The sequence below is a fragment of the Podarcis liolepis genome (genome assembly GCF_965112155.1).
Source record: "Podarcis liolepis genome assembly, chromosome: 6".
Taxonomy (NCBI): Eukaryota; Metazoa; Chordata; class Lepidosauria; order Squamata; family Lacertidae; genus Podarcis; species Podarcis liolepis.
Genome location: NC_139559.1, coordinates 72,975,475 through 72,989,867, shown reverse-complemented (window position 1 = coordinate 72,989,867; position 14,393 = coordinate 72,975,475). Strand labels below are relative to the sequence as shown.

The following is a 14,393-nucleotide window of genomic DNA, read 5'->3' as shown; positions in this document are numbered from 1 at the left end:
GTGTTTAAAGGTGTGTGGGACTGATCTCCCCAAATAAGTCCCACAGTGCAGTTTGTTTCATATCATAGTGTTACAAGGCCTTTCCACTGATTCCATTTCATGGTCATGGCAGAATGTGTCAAAGAAGCAAAACATAGAGCCAAATAAGATGTAATGTGGGAGTTCTGTCATTGGTACTCCTAATGCTGTTTTTAAAAAGCAGCCATGGGGTGTGTGGTGAGAATTGAAATGTGGATGCCAGGGTGAGGGTGGAGTCTCCAACCTAACCCCACCTCCCCAAAAGCTGCCATTAAGTGTGGACATTACAACTTTCTGTTTTCCATCCTGCAATTAGTGACGGCTCTGGGAGGACAGGGGGATCCCGATCAGGGTTGTGGCATGGGAGGAAAGAATCGGGTCTTTTCCCTCCAAAGCCATAGCCCAGTCCAAATTGGATTTCCCCCCTGTCCCCAGTGGCTGTTTATGGACATGAAAAAAGACATTGGGAGTTCCAAGTCCTGCATTCACTCAGCTTTGTTCCACATAAACTGTGTGCGGGTGACTGATATAGGGACAGTCAATACATGAAGATGGGGAACGAGATTGCATTGACTCCTTCCCAAACACCATGCGTAGATGAGCTATTCTGCACAGAGCCAATCCAGGGGCAAGTTGCATGTATGGAAGACTCGGTGCCAAGAAAACAGCAGCACCCACCTGCAGAGCAGAGCTCAGTGTAGCCGAAAGGCATCCTGGTTGGGATCCTGCATTTGTCCCACTGTCAGCCTTACAATTTCATATATGTATATGTATATGTATATGTATATGTATATGTATATGTATATGTATATGTATATGTATATATGTATATGTATATGTGTATATGTATATATATAACATTTTAAAATTCAATTTTCTGTTTTACAATTTAGAATACTCATTTAAGCATCCTTAAAATATCAGTGACTTCCCTTCTTCTCTGAGAGCCAGTGTGGTGTAGTGGTTAAGAGCGGTAGTCACGTAATCTGGGTAACCGGGTTCGTGTCTCCGCTCCTCCACATGCAGCTGCTGGGTGACATTGGGCCAGTCACGCTTCTGTGAAGTCTCTCAGCCCCACTCACCTCACAGAGTGTTTGTTGTGGGGGAGGAAGGGAAAGGAGAATGTTAGCCGCTTTGAGACTCCTGAAGGGGAGTGAAAGGCGGGATATCAAATCCAAACTCTTCTTCTTCTTCTTCTTCCATGGTTCATTTTGCTTATCATAAATCCCTGCATATTTTACAAAAACTAAGCCATTCCGTATTTCATTATTACATCCGTCAAGACTTATTTACGCTGTTGAATTTATCTTAATGCTGCCAACGTTTTCAAGTGCACACAATTTCCCCCCATATATTCAATAAACGTTTTCCAATATTCTCTAAACGTATGTTTTTCTTCTTCTATATTTTAAATCTGCAAGCTGCATATATTCTGTCAACTGAAGTTGCTATTCTTCTTTGGTTGGGACCTCGCTTGTTTTCCATTTTTGAGCTAACCAAACACGGGTCGCAGTAGTGGCATACATAAATAGCCTTTTTTGACACCTGGGAATTTCAGTCTGAATTATCCCCAACAAAAAGGACTCTGGGTTTTTTTGGGTTTTTTGGAACAGTACAGTGGTGCCCCGCAAGACGAATGCCTCGCAAGACGGAAAACCCACTAGACGAAAGGGTTTTCCGTTTTTGAGCTGCTTCACAAGACGAATTTCCCTATGGGCTTGCTTTGCAAGATGAAAACGTCTTGCGAGTGTTCCGATTTTTCCCCGCTTCCCCCCCTTTTCTAAGCCGCTAAGCCGCTAATAGCCTTTTAACCGCTAAGCCGCTAAGCCTTTAATAGCCGCTAAACCGCTAATAGCGCTAATCCGCTAAGCCGCTAATAGGGTTGCTTCGCAAGACGAAAAAACCGCTAGACGAAGAGACTCGCAGAACGGATTATTTTCGTCTTGCGGGGCACCACTGTACTTCTAAACATTTTTTCCAATTCATTATGGATTGTTCCCCAATACTCTTTTACAAGCCCACTACATGTGAAAGAACGTTCCCTCCACCTCTTTGCATCTCCAACACTTATCAGAGTCAACCTTATACATCTTAGCAAGCCTACTCGGCCTTAAAATTTCTAACCGTTCTCACTACAGTGGTACCTCTGGTTGCGAACGGGATTCGTTCTGGAGCCCTGTTCGCAACCTGAAAGGAAGGCCACCCGCGTCTGCGCATGTACGAGCGGTGAAACCCAGAAGTAACCCTTCCCGGTACTTCTGGGTCACCGCGGGACGCAACCTGAAAAGACATAACCTGAACCGAACGTAACAAGAGGTATGACTGTATTAGCTTTTGCACTTTGATGAAGGCCTTGTGAAGGGAAGCGAGCAGCTCTGGAAACATGTAGATTTCCCTGAAGTGTGCAGAGAAAGCAGCCCGTGTGTGTGCTGGAGATTCTACGCAGAACCGGCTAACTGCCTTGTAAACAGTCTCCAAATCCTCTCCAATCAGTTAGAGCACTGCATAGTTTTGTAAATCCCTCACAGCATCCCAGAGCTCTGCCCTTTTATTTATAAGATGGATGACCTCATTAGGTGAACACAACATTTTAAAACATGATACACTATAAAAGGAGAACAAAATACGCTTTGGAACACAGCCACCATCCATCTATTAAGCCCATTGGTCAGAATAGTCTCATAACTCAGGGCGCAAGCAATTATCTCTCGGGAACAAAACAGCATGCTGAAAAAAGCTTAGTGCCAATCAAAGATTTGAGGGGGAGAGTCTTTCGTAGCTGGGGTGTTATTGCCGAGAAGACCTCCTGGCAAGCAACAGACCTAATCTCATGCAGCAATGGCACCACCAGAAGAGTCTCCAGCTGGCCAAAAGGGCCCGGGCAGGATTATGTACAGGAGAAATGCTCCTTCACATCCAGTGGCAGATTTATGGCTTGTGGTGCCCTGTGCACAGCCATTTTGAGTGCCCTATTTGTTCACCTAAGCGCAACAATGTCAAAATTCGGGGTGTATAATGTTTCTGCCTTTGCACTATGCTGCCCCCTTGTCAGACAACTTGGAAATAATCCCTGCTGTGGACCTGGCAGGAATAAAAGGTGATGATGATAATAAGGATGCGTCTGAAATGGATGCCACCCCCTACAAAACACACACACACACACACACCAAAACTTTGGCACAATCAGGAAAAAATGAGATAATGAAGATGAGGTTGCCTCTGCAGTGCCCCCTCCCAAAACAGATTTAGAACAATACCTGCTGTATGGCATACAGCAGAAACAGGAAAGAATTGCCTTATCCTTTCCCCCACATTCAGCTGAGGCCTCTCTCAAGTAGCTGCCTGCCCCACATGCCAGCAGACAGCAATACAAACACAGTAGCCAAGGGCCAATTCCTATGTTTCTTCTTCCATTCACCCCCCCTTTCAAAAAGTCCCCCTCATGGCTGACAGACAGTAAAACAAGCAACAGGCAATTCCCACACTCCCCCCATCCCAATGCACACTTAAAAAAAAAGGTAGCTGCTTGCCTACTGCTCCATGTCACTGGCAGGCAGCAAAACAAAGTAGAGCAGCAAACAGGTGGGTCCTGTTGTTCTTCCCTCACCGTTCTACACACACGTTTTCCAAAAACTTCATGGGCGCAGCAGCTTCCCACTGCTTGCTGCACCAGGCTGGTGGATAGCAAAGCAAAAAGGAGGCAGTGTGGAGAGCCAGTGTGGTGTAGTGGTTAAGAGCGGTGGACTCGTAATCTGGTGAACCGGGTTCGCATCCCCGCTCCTCCACATGCAGCTGCTGGGTGACCTTGGGCCAGTCACACTTCTTTGAAGTCTCTCAGCCCCACTCACCTCACAGAGTGTTTGTTGTGGGGGAGGAAGGGAAAGGAGAATGTTAGCCGCTTTGAGACTCCTTAGGGTAGTGATAAAGCGGGATATCAAATCCAAACTCTTCAAACAGGCCTGACACTTCTTCTACCCTCCCCTTTCCTAAAGCCCTCCATGGGCAAGAGAGCTTCTTTCTCCCACTACTTTGAATAAGTCCTTCCATGCACAGAAAAACAAAGAGAAGGCAAATGGGCACAATACTTCTTAACTCCTCTCCTTTTCAAAATGTCACTCCATGGACAGGGCTGCCAAAGCAGAGGAGGTGGAATAGCCTTGGCACTTTCCCCATCCACAAAACCAAAGGGTTGGTGGCAACAACAACAACAACAACAACAACAACAACAACAACAACAATAATTTATTACTTATACCCCACCCATTTGACCGGGCCTCCCCAGCCACTCTGGGCGACTCCCAACAGAATATTAAAAACACAATAAAACATCAAACATTAAAAACTTCCCTAAACAGGGCTGCATTCAGATGTTTTCTAAAATTTCTAAAATTGATTATTTCTTTGACATCTGATGGGAGGATGTTCCACAGGGCAGGCGCCCCTACGAGAAGGCCCTCTGCTGGGTTCCCTGTAGCCTCACTTCTCACAGGGAGGGAACCCACAGAAGGCCCTCAGTATCCGGGCTGAATGTCTTGTCACCATCTTTGTCCCACTACAATGCCCAGGCAAATCCTTCCATCCATTAAGCCTATTGAACCTGTAATAATTCTGTCATCAAGGTCAGCATGGATGTAACTTTGTCCTCCCAGGTACCTAGCAAATTTGACACGGCTCTGGCCACACATAAACGAGGTTGAACTCACACACTCTCTCTCTCCTGGCAATCATCAGCTTCCTGGTTTTTAACTACCGCATGTTACCACTGTGTCTCAAAATGACAGACTTTTGGTAGTTTATTGAAAAAAGCTAGGCTCAAACTATGGTTTACGATCCTGGCTCATTTCAACAAAACAGTGCAATCCAATCAGAGTTCCCAGCTCTGATGTAACTCTCTTGCAACAGTGCAGCACTAAAGGAGGGATGGCCAACCCGTGGCTCTCCAAAAGTGGCTAAAAATCTGATTATACCTTAAATGCTTTGGCAAGTGTTTTCCTTTGCATAAGGCTGATCAGACTGTTTACAATGCAGCCATGCCAAAATGGCGACTAGTTAAAAAACTTGAGCAAATAAGATGGGATGAGACGAAGACTGTGTGTGTTTGTTTGTTTTGGCTCACATCTATTTTATATCAATACATACTTGGGTTAAAGCGTTCCATCTGACGTCTCAGGGTGCCTTTTTCAAGGAGAGTATCTAGCAGTAGATAATGGATGCTTCTATTGAAAGGGAAATAATAATGTCCAGTTAGGCAGCTGTTGGGGGTGGGAAAAGATCTGTATTTAGGGTGCACAACTAATAAAATATTTTGAATGTTAGGGATGTTGGGTTTGCTTGCTAGCTTTGTATCACTAGACACAAAGGGCTTGGATTAAACTGGGCAAGAGGTTGTTTGTGTGGGGGAAACCACATTAGGTTAGTTCCACTGCTTTGGGTATACAACGGTACCTCGGTTTTCAAATGTAATCTGTTCCTGAAGACCATTCAAGTTCCAGAACGTTCGAAAACCAAAAACTCAATACATAAAACTCAATACGGAAGCCGCGTGGCATGTTCAACTTCCGAGGTGTGTTTGAAAACCAAAGCATTTACTTCCAGGTTTACAGCGTTCTAAAACTGAAATGTTTGTCAATGGAGACGTTTGAAAACTGAGGTACCACTATATCTTGTCCCATTTTCCAAACCTTGGCTGAATTCTTCTGTACGGAATAATCTTCCACTTTCATAAAATATTACCTTTTCCCTAGGAAAGGCAAAAAAGCGAAAAGCATTGTGATATGTATAATGGACGCAGAGGTTTCAAGAAGAAAACCGCTGCATCCGTACCTTTGCATTCATCTGCGTGGCAAGATGAATCCAAGATGTGGTCATGTTTTGCCTCAGAGCAGTTGTACCAATGAACCTTAACCTTGATCTTAAGAGACTTCCTCGCTGTTCCTCTGACAGTTTGTTTATTCTTCACTTCAGGGCCTCTCTTGAGCTAAAACAGCCATTAAGGACAAATTGTTCTAGACAGCTTTTCTTTCTCTATGAGTAACAAATCCACGCTGCTAGGTTTTTGTTGTTGTTGTGCTTCCTGTACCTTTTCTTTTCTTTTTTTCTTTTACAGGTGAATGCTTTCCAAGCATAAATACACTGTGCTGTTCTTCTGCAGCCACCGTAATCTAAATATCGGTGAAAAGGCATGCTGAAGGATCAGTTGAATATCTTAATGAACAGGTAAAATAATATTGAGCTGAACAGGATGTAGTACAGTTAGACCCCTGGAGCTATGCAAGTTTCATAGAATTTCACATGCCCATTGCCATGCTGCTGTATTCAGTATGTAACTAGATAACAGGGTACAGTGGTACCTCGGGTTACAGACGCTTCAGGTTACAGACGCTTCAGGTTACAGACTCCGCTAACCCAGAAATACTACCTCGGATTAAGAACTTTGCTTCAGGATGAGAACAGAAATTGTGTGGCGGCGGCAGCAGGAGGCCCCATTAGCTAAAGTGGTACCTCAGGTTAAGAACAGACCTCCAGAACAAATTAAGTTCTTAACCCGAGGTACCACTGTACATGTTTTGATCACGTACATGGGTTCAGAATTGTTTGGACATTTGATTGCAGATCTTCTTGTACATGTCTGTCATGCCTTTAGGGCAGTGGTTTTCAACCAGTGTGCCATGGCACCCTTGGGTGCCTTGAATGACGCAGGCAACACTGGCCTCTGTCCCTCTTTCCTTCCCTCCCTCCTCTGATGCCCTCTCAGGTCTCTGCTTCCCAAAGGCTTGAACAGTTGTTTCTTGCAGCGATCTTGGCTACAAGCTCTGCAGACGAATAGTGAGTCTGGGGCTGGCCAGGGGCTGCTTCCTAGGCTATTGTGGGGCAGTGGGAGGAGACACCTCTCTCTGGGGCAGGGAGAGCAGCTCAGAGACCAGGGGCGGCAGCAGTAGTTGCCCAGAGGACTCCCAAAGAGAGGGGAGAGGAGAGGACAGGAGGCTCCACAAGGCTCTGCAAGCAAGGGGGGACGTAACTGGGCTCCTGAGCCCCACAGGGGTACCACAGAAATGATGGGGTTGGTCAAGGGAGCCATGGACTCAAAATGGTTGAAAATGTCTGCTTTAAGGGATCCCTATATGAAGTTGGCCTCTGTTTCATGTGCTAAGCAAATGCAAGTCATTGCATATGATTCACTGTAAGCTTCGATCTATTCAAAAAGGGCAATGATTGCAGCACACCTAAGCAAGAAATACGCTTTTCTGAGGGTATGGGTATTTGCAGTTTATTTCGAGTGACTGTGCTATGGATTGAAAATGTGGTGGTGATATTTGCTAGCCATTCTTTTGAATTTTATGTGAAACAGCTCTTTTCCAAAGACAAACAACACAGTGTAGGCCACAGTATTTCATCTGCCTTACCTGCGACCTTTGCATATTTTGAGTGTTTTATCCCACAACAGTGAAAATGTTGTATTCTCAGGGCTGTGCTTCTATAGCCTAACCTGCTTCATTTATTCAAAGAATTCAGCCAAAAAAAGGCTCCCGGGGCATTGTAAAGGTAAAGGTAAAGGGACCCCTGACCATTAGGTACAGTCGTAGACGACTCTGGGGTTGCAGTGCTCATCTCGCTTTATTGGCCGAGAGAGCTGGCGTACAGCTGCCAGGTCATGTGGCCAGCATGACTAAGCCGCTTCTGGCGAACCAGAGCAGTGCACGGAAACACCGTTTACCTTCCCTATTTATCTAATTGCACTTTGACATGCTTTCATACATATGACTAAAAAATAATAAATGTCCCTGTCCACACGCTTGCAATCTAAAAAGACGTAACGCGACAGTAAAATGGATCAGGAGGGATGAGAAGATAAGCAGACTTGGGTGCAAACTCTTAGTCACAAGTTCTTTTGGTTTCGGCCGAGGGGTGCCAAAAATTGCTGGTCTCTCAGCCGCACCAATTTACTATTCAATTCAAAGTGCCAGCCAGCTTACACATGTGAAGGGATGAGGCTATTTCTCAGAAGACCAGGCTCCTTTGCATCTTTCTGCATTCTGTTCAGCTGTGCAACATTTTGGCTAAGTCCCTGTTTCCCCCTTTCCTTTCCCCATGATCCCACAATCATTGCTCATGCTTAGCTGTGACTGTCAAGTAGCTGTAACTAACATGCACCTCTAATAAGAACCCATAACCTTTTCTTGAGCGACTATCTTGACATAATGCTGCAGACAGCACATATTTATGAATAGTTCAGAGAAGGCTGGCCGGCTGACATTTACCTTCCCTGACTGTGATTTCTTGGGTACTGTATTCTGAAAATAATGATATGTCTGAAAGATGCACTTTTGCCTGCTTAAATCCTTTCACTGGTATATCTGCAGCGCCATTATTTATAAGGTTGTATTTGCAGGGGGATAATCAAGTCAAGAGAGATTGAACAGACATGGGCTATACTAAGTACCTTACTCATTCGAAGGAAATTAATTTAGGCTGGATTCAATTTACCAAAAGTTGTTTAACTAAAGTCTTTTAAATTAATGAAATACCATATGTTACCTAAGGAGCTCACATGCTCTTTTCATTCTGAGAACGGCTGAATAGCCGAGATCACTTAAGCAACAGAAAGAATTTTGTGTTCTCGAATTTAGCCTGTAATGAAAACAAGCGAGCTGACTATGTAGGTATCACATTGATCCATTCTACTGTTGAGGTATCATATTAACAAAACAAATATTCCTGGATAAACAGGTATGTTAATCTTTTGGCTTTGGCAAGGCAATCGATGTTAAGGAAAGTGGATATGGGTAACCGTTTTCAGAATTCAGTTTTGTTTCTTTTCTGTCGCAATTATGGTTTCAGGTAGCTGATTTATGTGCCTTTTATAGTGCTGACCATTCTCTAATGCTGTCCGCTGTGGAACCTTTTGTTGGCCACAGTCCTAGACAATCATAGTGATTATATATAGATATGTTCTCTCTCCACCCCCACCCCCGGTAGCTCGGAAACATCTAGAGGGCCACAAGAGCTCCACCTCTGTTGTAACTGATGGGCTTTTTTAAAAATTGAAAACCGTCTAGTTTGTTTAAGCGATCAGCAACGTTAAACTGTCAAAACATTCTTGCAAGCTTCTCCCTTGCCCATGCCGTGTCTGGGATTACAGTGGTACCTCGGATTACATATGCTTCAGGTTACATGCTTCAGGTTACAGGCTCTGCTAACCCAGAAGTAGTACCTCGGGTTAAGAGCTTTGCTTCAGGAAGAGAACAGAAATCACACGGTGGTGGCAGCGGGAGGTCCCATTAGTTAAAGTGGTGCTTCAGGTTAAGAACAGTGTCAGGTTGAGAACGGACATCCAGAACAAATTATGTACTTAACCCGAGGTACCACTGTAATTGGCAGCACTGATTTCTAGGTAATCAAGAGACAGAGTAAGGCACCAGATCTTGGTAAGCCTGGTTGGCCAAAATCTTAAGATCAGGCATCCTTTGGACCAGCTCACTTGGCCAGTATATGGCCCAGGATTGGCGGGTTGCGGGTGGCGCTGTGGGTTAAACCACAGAGCCTAGGACTTGCTGATCAGAAGGTCAGCGGTTCCAATCCCCGCCACAGGGTGAGCTCCCGTTGCTCGGTCCCAGCTCCTGCTAACCTAGCAGTTTGAAAGCATATCAAAGTGCAAGTAGATAAATAGGTACCACTCCGGGGGGAAGGTAAACAGCATTTCTGTGCACTGCTCTGGTTCACCAGAAGCGGCTTAGTCATGCTGGCCACATGACCCGGAAGCTGTACACCGGCTCCCTCAGCCAATAAAGCGAGATGAGCACCGCAACCCCAGAGTCTGTCACGACTGGACTTAATGGTCAGGGGTCCTTTAACTCAAGAGTACATGCCGAGACTTCTTTATCCATTGGTCTTTCCTCGTTTCACTTAAGTACGGCTGAGAGTACCATATTTACTCGAGTCTAATGCGCCATCAAATCTAAGTTTTCAGAAGCTTAGAACCGAAAAAAGTATTTGTTGGCGAATGTAAATGTGCCATCGAATCTAAGGCGCGCCTTAATTTTCGTAACGTAATTTGGTGAGCATTAGATAAATACAGTACTTTGGTGCCACTAAAAGGTTACTGGAGAAGACTGAAGCAGAGAACGTGCCCTTCATTTCATCTGTTTGTATGTGTGATCTATCTATCGATCGATCAATATATATCTATGAAATATAATTCCTAATTCTTGCACACGCAGAGATAAAACACATGGCAATTTCCTAGCTAAAGGGTTGCCTTGTGCTGAGTTAGGCCATTGGTCCATTTAGCTAAGTGTCTCACAATGGCTCTCCCACGGGTTTGAGAAGGAGTCTTTCCCCCCAGACCTTCCTAGAATTGCTGGAGTTCAAACCAGTGACCTTTAGTCAGGGGTCAGCAAGCTTTTTCAGCAGGGGGCCGGTCCACTGTCCCTCAGACCTTGTGGGGGGCTGGACTATATTTTGAAAAGAAAAAAATGAACAAATTCCTATGCCCCACAAATACAGTGGTACCTCGGGTTACAGACGCTTCAGGTTACAGACTCCGCTAACCCAGAAATAGTACTGCGGGTTAAGTACTTTGCTTCAGGATGAGAACAGAAATCACGCGGCGGCGGCGCAGCGGCAGCAGGAGGCCCCATTAGCTAACGTGGTGCCTTAGGTTAAGAACAGTTTCAGGTTAAGAACAGACCTCCAGAATGAATTAAGTTCTTAACCCGAGGTACCACTGTAACCCAGAGATGCATTTTAAATAAAAGCACACATTCTACTCATGTAAAAACACGCAGATTCCCGGACTATTCGCGGGCCAGATTTAGAAGGTGATTGGGCTGGATCCAGCCCCCGGGCCTTCATTTGCCTACTCATGCCTTTAGTGTACAAAACATGGCCTCTACCAATCAGCTGCGGCCCTTCCATGGCAATATTATTGGGGCGCATCTCTAGAACAGTGTTCAAAACTCCCATTGTTCTAGGCACGTTTTGTGACAGGGAATTTCATCAGCGCGAGCAGCTTCTGAGCTCTGGACACAGTACTGCGCCTAAGATATCCGATTAAAACTGCAGCGTGGAAGGAAAGGAGGAGCTTTTTCTGCCTCCCCACTTCCAGCCACTCTCTGAAGAGTGGAGAAGAGGCCCCCTTAAGAATATTGGGAGGGGTGGGCAGCGGAAGGACTAGACCATATTTAAAATGAACATAATATTTTAGATGCAGTTCATTCATTTTCAGCTTTGTATTTGTGTTATAAAAAAGCCCACCCAGGCATTCCATTGTGGCGCCCCTGACCAAGGTTTAAGGTGCCATTTAGCTCCTAGCTTTTGTATCTCAGTTTCTAACACTGCTGTAGCCCAGGAACTAGGCTGAAAATGTTTGTGGGGAGGGGGGAAATCATGCTCTTCTGCTTTCGAGGGGAGCTGCTGGGTGGAGAGGTCCCAGGGAGCCTGTCTATGCCTCCTGAGCTCTCTCTTGACACGGCAGTGCTCAGAGACTTCTTGGCCCTATTAGCACGAGGTGATAGGAATCTGATTCCCCTCCTCCAGATAAAGCGATAGGCTGGGGCTCCAAAATGTTTAGCAGGAAGGGGGAGGATGAGATCATGCTCTGAACTCAGTCCTTCACCCTGAGTCTCCATTTGTTTCATTTATTTTGTATCACACCATAACTGTGGATACGGCTGACTGCTATTATAATAATGCTGTAATGAAGGATAAGTATATATCTTTTGGACTTGCTTGTCCTTGTTCTGTTCTGCAGCTTATTTTGCCTGATCTGCAGTTTGAACAGATAAGAATGAATGAATGACCCAGTCCTTGTTTCTCCATGCCCTTTGGTTGGCATGCCCTTCTGGTCTGGTCTGTTCGCCTGCCTCTACTACCCCTTGCCTGGTTACTTTAGATTATTGAAATATTGTCACTTGTACAACTTGTATACAGTGAGATTACATGAGCACCCCTCACTCACCTCTCTTAATCTTAATTCCCCTCGTTTACTAACGCACACCCACCAAACCCAAAAGTCACTTGCCCTGTTGTTATCTTTTCATTCAGCAGCCTAACAGCCCATGGATAGAAGCTGTTCTTTACCCTGTTGGTGCGACTAATCATGCTTCTATATCTTCTGCCTGAGGGAAGGAGATCAAGAAAGTGCCGGCCAGTGTGTGAATCATCCCTGAGAATTTATAGATAATAGATCCTGCTATTCCTGCAAGGCTAGCACTGTCCCCCAAAAACCTGCAACAGTGCTAAACTGTTCAAACTATTATTGTGGGAAATTCAGAACAGTCTTGATCCCTGCTTGTTGTGTGTCCCATGTTCTGTGATCTATGTACCCTGTTCTCAGTGTCTGTACTAGTGAAGATCTATGCTAGCCGCAAAGGAATGGTTCAACTATCTTAAGTACTACTCATTGCTATTATTCTTGCTTTTGAGGGCTCTGTGCTTACCTTAGACTTCCTCCGTCATCCTTTGGAGTTTGTGTCTGTGGGAGCGTTGAGATCACAAGAAGAAAGGGCAATGTTGTATGATTGAATTGTGATGTCACCGGCCCTAGGGTTGTGACCCAGACCATAGGTGGCTCTAGGGGTGACCCTTGTGATGCCACCTTCAAGTCTGGGCCACCTGTCCCATGCTCCTGAAGTTGCCAGGAAAAGGCAGGAGAGCAGAACTCTCTGCTGACCTTTCTTGGGGTGCTAGGAAGGACAACAAGTGACTAGATGAGTGACTAGATCTTAAGTTGTTCATTGGCAGCTGCAAGCTCTTGGGTGAGGTGCCTGAACTGGTCCACCGTGATTGCTCACTGTCAGATGGGTTTTCACTAGAAAAGACAAATTGTAGGGTGCTCAGAAACACCACTCATCCATGCAAGAGTCCTGCCCCTTTATACTCCTTGCAGCTGAAGAACCTCTCATCAGGTTTTGGGTGTGGGACCTGTGGCTCTCCAGATTTTGTTGGATTCCATCTTCCATTACCCCCAACCAACATGCCCAATGGTCCGCTGGGGCTTGTATTCCAAGAGCAGCCACAGGTTCCCTGTCGCTGAATTAATCTCTGCTTGAGTACAGTGGTACCTCGGATTACAGACGCTTCAGGTTACAGACGCTTCAGGTTACAGACTCCTCTAACCAACCCAGAAATAGTACCTCGGGTTAAGAACTTTGCTTCAGGATGAGAACAGAAACTGTGCAGCAGCAGCGTAGTGGCAGCAGGAGGCCCCATTAGCTAAAGTGGTGCTTCAAGTTAAGAACAGTTTCAGGTTAAGAACGGACCTTCAGAACGAATTAAGTTCTTAACCTGAGGTACCACTGTATATAAAAACCCAGGTTGCATACACAGCATATGTTTAAAGCACACCCTGCCCCGCTGGAACAATCCTGGAAAATGTAGTCTTCCCCTCACAGTGCTACAGTTCCCAGCATCCTTGGGATGAGAGGGAGGGAATGTGCTTTAAACGTCTGTTGTGTGCACCAAAATCAGATCACTTGGTATTGTGTACACTGACCAGCCAAAGTTTCTGGGAGGAGTCTTTCCCAGTTCTGTTGGAGACCCTATGGATTTACCTGTCCTCACATCTAATGACATACTTGGCATCACGTGTAGGGCAGGTGGTGTGGCTTTGCTGAAACGGCCTTTCAGGCCAAATGGGGAGACCTGTTGGGCTGAATTAGACCTCTGGGATGGAGGTACCCCACCAAGTGTTCTATAAAGTGGGCCTTCACAGGATCAGATTCTGCTATCCTAAGGCATTCATCCAGGTCCTGCAGTTTTCCCATCTGACCAAGCGCCAGGCTGTTCTGCTGATTGATTCTAGTTATATAAGAGCCACGTTGGATAAGATAAAAAACCCACCTTGTTCATTTTGTCCCCACATGGTGGCCAACCAGATCTTTCTGGCAGCTTCAGACTGATTCCCCACTTTCCTCAGATCTTGCCCAACACCCTAAAGCTTGTCCATCCAACTGGAACAGAAGGATGAAGTGTTGTCCTGTGCACCACAAATTTCAGATTCCTGTGAGCAGAAAGGGTAATTGATCTTACTGCCCTCCCACCCACAACTTGGTATCTGTGTCTGCTTCCTCCCCTCGTGCCCCAGGTTGCCTTCCAATGGGTCCTGCTATCCTGTTATGTATGAACATGAGAACTTGGCTGGATCAGGCCCATCAAGTCCAGAATCTCACAGTGACCAACACGATACCGGTGGAAAGCCCAGTAAACCTGTTTCCAAACTCCAGTTTCCTTTGCTCGTTACCTTTCTGATTTTTGAACTAATTATTGGCTAGATTTGTCCGAATCGGGACCCGGTTAGAATCCAGTTTGGGGAATGAAATACACCGAAGTCAAATGGCCTCAGTTCGCTCACCAGATAAACATTTCTTTTTTCGAGC

At 45.5% G+C, this 14,393-nt stretch overlaps 1 protein-coding gene across 13 annotated transcripts in view; it reads right to left on the bottom strand.

Annotated features, from left to right (window-relative positions):
* The window catches only part of BRDT (bromodomain testis associated), a 64,957-nt gene extending 52,413 nt beyond the window's left edge, over positions 1-12,544 (bottom strand). For 8 of the 13 annotated variants that reach the window (XM_083510991.1, XM_083511004.1, XM_083511001.1 and 5 more), the window contains exon 1: positions 12,456-12,544. The gene's annotated coding sequence lies outside the window, so the exon portion shown is untranslated. Of the gene's footprint in view, positions 1-696; positions 780-5,157; positions 5,235-6,097; positions 6,180-12,455 lie in introns of those variants that run through there. The other 5 variants (XM_083511008.1, XM_083510994.1, XM_083510992.1 and 2 more) reach the window with 5 other exon arrangements.
* Between the last annotated feature and the right edge of the window lie 1,849 nt (positions 12,545-14,393).